Source organism: Bos grunniens, chromosome X (assembly GCF_055505025.1).
Source record: "Bos grunniens cultivar Pamir isolate PY7600 chromosome X, Bosgru_T2T1.0, whole genome shotgun sequence".
Taxonomy (NCBI): domain Eukaryota; kingdom Metazoa; phylum Chordata; class Mammalia; order Artiodactyla; family Bovidae; genus Bos; species Bos grunniens.
The window spans coordinates 68,272,900-68,280,762 of NC_141194.1; the positions used below are offsets into that span (position 1 = coordinate 68,272,900).

General features: G+C 38.3%; 1 pseudogene; it reads left to right on the forward strand.

The window, feature by feature from the left end:
• The first annotated feature begins 3,713 nt into the window (after positions 1 to 3,713).
• LOC147340659 (protein FAM204A pseudogene) lies at positions 3,714 to 5,253 on the forward strand (annotated as a pseudogene).
• The last annotated feature ends 2,610 nt before the right edge of the window (positions 5,254 to 7,863 follow it).

Consider the following 7,863-nt stretch of genomic DNA (forward strand, 5'->3'; position numbering starts at 1 on the left):
TGAAAAGAAGAGAAGTGAAAAGCAAAGGACGAAAGGAAAGATATAAGCATCTGAATGCAGAGTTCCAAAGAATAGCAAGAAGAGATAAGAAAGCCTTCCTCAGCGATCAATGCAAAGAAATAGAAGAAAACAACAGAATGGGAAAGACTAGAGATCTCTTCAAGAAAATTAGAGATACCAAGGGAACATTTCATGCAAAGATGGACTCGATAAAGGACAGAAATGGTATGAACCTAACAGAAGCAGAAGATATTAAGAACAGGTGGCAAGAATACACAGAAGAACTGTACAAAAAAGATCTTCACCACCCAGATAATCACGATGGTGTGATCATTCACCTAGAGCCAGACACCCTGAAATGTGAAGTCAAGTGGGCATTAGGAAGTATCACTATGAACAAAGCTAGTGGAGGTGATGGAATTCCAGCTGAGCTATTTCAAATCCCAAAAGATGATGCTGTGAAAGTGCTGCACTCAATATGCCAGCAAATTTGGAAAACTCAGCAGTGGCCACAGGACTGGAAAAGGTCAGTTTTCATTCCAATCCCAAAGAAAGGCAATGCCAAAGAATGCTCAAACTACCACACAATTGCACTCATCTCACACACTAGTAAAATAATGCTCAAAATTCTCCAAGTCAGGCTTCAGCAACACATGAACCATGAACTTCCAAATGTTCAAGCTGGTTTTAGAAAAGGCAGAGGAACAAGAGACCAAATTGCCAACATCCACTGGATCATGGAAAAAGCAAAAGAGTCCCAGAAAAACATCTATTTCTGCTTTATTGACTATGCCAAAGCCTTTGACTGTGTGGATCACAATAAACTGTGGAAAATCCTGAAAGAGATGGGAATACCAGACCACCTGACCTGCCTCTTGAGAAACCTGCATGCAGGTCAGAAAGTAACAGTTAGAACTGGACATGGAACAACAGACTGGTTCCAAATAGGAAAAGGAGTACGTCAAGTCTGTATATTGTCACCTTGCTTATTTAACTTATATGCAGAATACATCATGAGAAACGCTGGGCTGGAAGAAGCACAAGCTGGAATCAAGATTTCCGGGAGAATATCAATAACCTCAGATATGCAGATGACAGCACCCTTATGGCAGAAAGTGAAGAGGAACTAAAAAGCCTCTTGATGAAAGTGAAAGTGGAGAGTGAAAATGTTGGCTTAAAGCTCAACATTCAGAAAACTAAGATTGTGGCATCTGGCCCCATCACTTCATGGGAAATAGATGGGGAAACAGTGGAAACAGTGTCAGACTTTACTTTTTTGGGCTTCAAAATCACTGCAGAGTTGATTGTAGCCGTGAAAATAAAAGACGCTTACTCCTTGGAAGAAAAGTTATGACCAACCTGATAGCATATTCAGAAGCAGAGACATTACTTTGCCAACAAAGGTCCGTCTAGCCAAGGCTATGATTTTTCCAGTAGTCATGTATGGATGCGAGATTTGGACTGTGAAGAAAGCTGAGCACCAAAGAACTGATGCTTTTGAACTGTGGTGTTGGAGAAGACTCTTGAGTGTCCCTTGGACTACAAGGAGATCCAACCAGTCCATTCTAAAGGAGATCAGTCCTGGGTTTTCATTGGAAGGACTGATGCTAAAGCTGAAACTCCAATACCTTGGCCACCTGATGCGAAGAGTTGACTCATTGGAAAAGACTCTGATGCTGGGAGGGATTGGGGGCAGGAGGAGAAGAGGATGGCAGAGGATGACATGGCTGGATGGAATCACCCACTCAATGCACATGAGTTTGGGTAAACTCCAAGAGTTGGTGATGGACAGGGAGGCCAGGTGTGCTGCGATTCATGGGGCCGCAAAGAGTCGGACACGACTGAGCGACTGAACTGACTGAACTGACTGAACTGATGGTGGTTTTACTCCTAGTTTTTTAAAGGAATCTCCATACTGTCTTCTATATTGGCTGTATCAATTCACATTCCTACCAACAATGCAAGAGGGTTCCCTTTTCTCCACATCTTCTCCAATGTTTATGTTTGTAGACTTTTTGATGATGGCCATTCTGACCAGTGTGAGGTGATATCTTATTGTAGTTTTGATTTGCATTTCTCTAACAATGAGTGATGTTGAACATCTTTTCATGTATTTGTTAGGCATCTGTATGTCTTCTTTGGAGAAATGTGTTTTAAAAACAGAAATATAGACCAGTGGAACAAGATAGAAAGCCCAGAGATAAACCCCACACCTATTGCTACCTTATTTTTGACAAAGAAGGCAAGAATATACAATGGAGCAAAGACAGCTTCTTCAATAAGTGGTGCTGGGAAAACTGGGCAGGTACATGTAAAAGAATGAAATTAGAACACTTCCTATCACCATACACAAAGATAAACTCAAAATGGATTAAAGACCTAAATGTAAGACCAGAATCTATAAAACTCTTAGAGGAAAATACAGGCAGAATGCTCTGTAACATAAATCACAACAAGATCCTCTATGACCCACCTCCTAGAGTAATGGAAATAAAAACAAAAATAAACAAGTGGTATCTAATTAAACTTAAAATCTTTTGCACAGCAAAAGAAACTAGAAATAAGGTGAAAAGGCAGTCCTCAGAATGGGAAAAGGTAATAGCAAATGAAATAACAAGTGACAAAGGATTAATTTCCAAAATATACAAGCAGCTCATACCAGTCAATATCAGAAAAACAAACAACCCAATCAAAAAGTGCAAAAAAGACCTAAACAGACATTTCTCCAAAAAAGACATACAGATGGCTAACAAACACATGAAAAGATGCTCAATGTTACTCATTAGAGAAATGCAAATCAAAACTACAGTGAGATATCACAGTCAGAATGTTCATCATCAAAAAGTCTACAAACAATAAATGTTGTTTTTAAATTGCTAACGCATCATCCATTCTGCAACCCATGGATCAAGGAGTCATTTCAACTGTTAAGTCTTATTATTTGAGAAGTACATTTTGTAAGGCTACAGATGCCATAGATAGTGATTCCTCTGGTGGATCTGGGCAGTCAATTGAAAACTTCCTGGAAAGGATTTATTATTCTAGGTACCATTAAGAACATTCATGAGTCATGGGAAGGCATAAAAATATCAACATTAACAGGAGTTGGGAAGAAGTTGATTCCAACCTTCATGGACAACTTTGAGGGTTCAAGTCTTCAGTGGAGGAAGTCACATCAACTGCAGTGGAAATAGCAAAAGAACTAGAATTAGAAATGCAGCCTGATATAAGTATATTTCTTACTGATTTGCATTGTTGTATGGCAGAAACAAGTACAATATTGTAAAGCAATTTTCCCTCAATTAAAAAGAAGTGGAGTCTGAGGATGTGATTGAATTGCTGCAATCTCATGATTAAACTTTAATAGATGAGGAGTTGCTTCTCATGGATGACCAGAAAGTGGTTTCTTGAGATGAAATCTGTTCCTGGTGAAGACTGTGGAAATGACAACAGGTGGTTTAGAAAATTACATAAACTTAGTTGATAAATCCAAGGCAAGGTTTGAGAGAATTGACTCTAATTTTGAAAGAAGTTCTACCATGAGTAAAATGCTATCAAATAGCATTACATGACACACAGAAATCTTTCATGAAAGGAAGAGTCAGTTGATGCAGTGAAGTTTATTGTTGTCTTATTTTAAGAAATTGCCACAGGCACCCCAACCATCAGCCATCAGCCCCAACCACCACTCTGATCAATCATTAACCATCAACATGGAGGCAAGCTCCTCCACCAGCGAAAAGATTACAACACTTCAGCAAGATGATAGTTAGAATCCTGAGTGATATTTTTTTTTGGCTGTACCACGTGGCTTACAGACTAAAAGGTTTCTGAATAGCAAGGGAGACCATCAACAAAATGAAAAGGCAACCTACTGAATGGTAGAAAATAATTGCAAATCATATATCTGACAAGGGGGCTAATATCCAAAACACATTTTAAAACTCATACAACTCAATATTTTTAAAAACTGATTAAGAAATAGACAGAAGTTCTAAGTAGGCATTTTTCCAAAAAAGCAAACAGATGGCCAACAAGTTCATGAAAAGATGTTCTACACCATTAATGATCAAGGAAATGTTAATCAAAGTCACAATGAGATATCACTTCACACCTTTTGGAATGACTATTATCAAAAAGAAGAAATAGCAATGTTAGCAAGGATCTGGATAAAAGGAAACCCATGTGCACTTGCTGGTGGGAATGTAAATTGGTGCAACCACTACAAAAAAAAAAACAGTATGGAGTTTCTTCAAAATATTAAAAATAGAGCTACCATATGATCCAGCAATTTCAGTTTGGATATTTATTTGAAAACCGTAATTTAAAAGATATCTGCAAGGTCTTAAGATATAGAGTTGTCTGCTGCCTCCTGACCTAAGTGAGATTGATGTTGAGTTGAATTCTGATGATGAGATCGTATAAGACAGCTCTGAACTTAACTTAGGGTAAAGAAGATGAGATCTTTACAAAGACAGAGATCTAAGATATTCCTACAGATGGACCAAACACTGAAGCAAAGGCAAATGTAAATGCACATGAAAAGTGTCCCTCTGGAATTCCCTTAAATAGTGGAATAAATTTCAAGAATTGCATAAAATGCATTCTGAACAGAAAAACCTCAACTTAAAGATCAGGAAAGAAAAAAAGAAAACACTCCAGAAAAGCAAATTAAAGAATGAAGAAGAGTCTCGTAATGAACAGTCTTCAAGTGAAATCCAGTGGAAGGGACTTAGTCTTTTGGAGTCAATGAGAGGTTTGACCTCCACTGTTGAAATAAAGTTGAAACTTTGGGCCTTGAAAAGAGCATAGACCAGGTTGTGGAAGCGTGGAACATTGAGAAGGCCGAGAAACTCAACAACCAGCTAGCTACTCTAGAGCTTGGTGTAAAAATTGCCAAAGCAATTGCCTGCCACAACTTTGTAAAAGCCAAAAAGGATGCTGAAAATTCACAGCTTTTGTGAAAAAAAAAAAAAACTTGCCTGGAGATTTGACGCAAAGAAGAGGTGGGAAACCAAAAGCAACATGGGATATACGTGACTTGCCAGAGTTCTTCAACAACTTTGAGGCTTTACTTGAGTCTTCAATTGCTTGATTTACTGAGAAGATTTTCCTGCTTATGCCAACTATGTCAGGAAATTGATGGAAACATAACAAAAAAGCATAAAACTTGGGAGCTGATTATCAAATCATTTTTCATTCTTTTTCTAAAGAGTTCATCCCATTGAAGTGAATGAAATGGAATATTCAGTTATTTGTACAAGTAATCTAAGCATACATACAGGGGAAAAAGGATTTTTTAATTTATTTATATAGACCTCCAGTATAAAATCAATTTTACTTTTCATCCATTTGGTGTAGCATAGCCAATGAGCTCCTTACTTTCTTATCTGCACTCAGTGTAACTGCACTTATTCTGGAGTTGTGTTTTTAAGATTGGCATTTGTTTAAAATGGATTAGTCATAAACGCAAGAAAGATATTGTGTTTACAAATGACTTTAGTGTTATAAAAGTAATTATTGGTTCTTTATTTGAGGCAGTAGAGTTGATATTTCACAGTCACATAATAACAGCAATTGATTTTAAAAAAAAATAATAAAAGATATTTGCACCCCCATGTTCATGGCAGCAGTATTTACAATAGCCAAGATATGGAAACAACCTAAGTGTCTATCAGTGGATGAATGGATAAAGAAAGTGTGTGTCTATATATAGAACAGAATATTATTCAACCATAAGAAAGAATGAAATCTTGCCATTTTCTACAATATGGATGGACTTTGAGGGCATTATGCTAACTGAGATAAGTCAAACAAAGAAAGACACATAACATATGATCTCTCTTACATGTGGAATCTTAAAAAAAATCTCATAGATACAGAAAACAGATGGTGATTGCAAGAGGTGGGGTGAGGGTAGGAGAAATGGGTGAATTTTTTTAAATATAAGTAAATTGAATCTAAAATTTTTTATTGAAGGATAATTGCTTTACAGAATTTTGCTGTTTTCTGTCAAACCTCAACATGAATCAGCCATAGGTGGGTGAGATGCATGGAATTTAAAATTTTTTAAATATTCATGGCACTTTGGAAATCATTCATGAACAGGCACAGAGCAGTGAAAATTTTGAGTTGTCCAAGGTATGTATTCCCAGTTGAGGTTGAACAGAACAATACTCTGTCTTCTTGTTTCAGCTCTCATAATGTAAACAAGAGTCCATTTTGCAATCATCTTATGAAAAGACCCAAATGAACTTTTCAGCCAACCCAATATTTACTGCCATATTTTCTCCCCCTTACGTGCTTTTTTTTTTTTTTTTTTTTTTTGGTGATTTTGCTATTTAAAATGGCCTTCATGCATAGTGCTGAAGTTCTGTCTACTGTTCCTAAGCACAAGACTGTGATATCTTACAGAAAAATTATGTGTGTTTGATAAGCTTTATTCAGGCTTGAGTTACAATGATGCTGGTCATGAGTTCAATATTAATGAACCAACAATTTATATTAAATAAATAATCTTTAAACAGAGGCACACATAAAACAAAGCTATATACTGATCAACTGATCACAGGAACTTAAGTCTGCATTTCGCTGGGAGCAGTGATTCAGGATTCACTAATTTCGTGTTAGCAGCAACAGTTCACAGAGTGTAACTACTGTGAATAATGAGAATCAACCGTACTTTGGTTGTTTCCTTACAGCACTGATCACACATTATAAGTATATGTTTATTTGTATAACTTTTAAATGTCTGTCTGGTCCAGCAGACTGCAAGCTTCAGGGGAACAGGGACTAGGATTTTTTTTCATTTGATTAGACCCCCAGTACCTGTTACCCCAGTGCCTAGTACATAGCTGGTGATTGGTAAAAATTGTTGAATGGAAAATTAAATGAATGAATGAATGAGTAAAGTGCCTGTAGTTATGTGGCACAGAGGAATACCTGGGCAGGGAGCCAAGCAGATCATTACAGAGAGAGGTTGCAGACTGTGGTAGGAGGGACCACTGTTTTGTTCCCATTTTCTATTATAGTAACTTTTGTCCTATCATGTTGACTATGCTGCTAAGTCGCTTCAGTCGTGTTCGACTCTGTGTGACCCCATAGACGGCAGCCCACCAGGCTCCCCTGTCCCTGGGATTCTCCAGGCAAGAACACTGGAGTGGGTTGCCATTTCCTTCTCCAACGCATCAAAGTGAAAAGTGAAAGTGAAGTCGCTCAGTCATGTCTGACTCTTAGCGACCCCGTGGACTGCAGCCCACCAGGCTCCTCCATCCATGGGATTTTCCAGGCAAGAGTACTAATGTTGACTATACTCAATGCATAATTGAAGAATTTTCCATTGAGACATTTCAGGTGTCAAAGCAAAACGCCACCTTCCTCTAAGTAGTTTAACATCCTTTCATTGTGCTGATAGTGAAAACAGTCAAAAGAAGTTCCTGTAATCTGGTGGCTACAAATAGTAGACAGATTTAGCAGGGACATGGGGTTTTCTTCCCCCTTTCCATCAGTTCATTTCAGTTCAGTCGTTCAGTCGTGTCCAACTCTGTGACTCCATGAATCGCAGCATGCCAGGCCTCCCTGTCCATCACCAACTCCCGGAGTTCACTCAGACTCACGTCCATCAAGTCAGCGATGCCATCCAGCCATCTCATCCTCTGTCATCCCCTTCTCCTCTTGCCCCCAATCCTTCCCAGCATCAGAGTCTTTTCCAATGAGTCAATTCTTTGCATGAGGTGGCCAAAGTACTGGAGTTTCAGCTTTAGCATCATTCCTTTCAAAGAAATCCCAGGGCTGATCTCCTTCAGAATGGACTGGTTGGATCTCCTTGCAGTCCAAGGGACTCTCAAGAGTCTTCTCCAACAC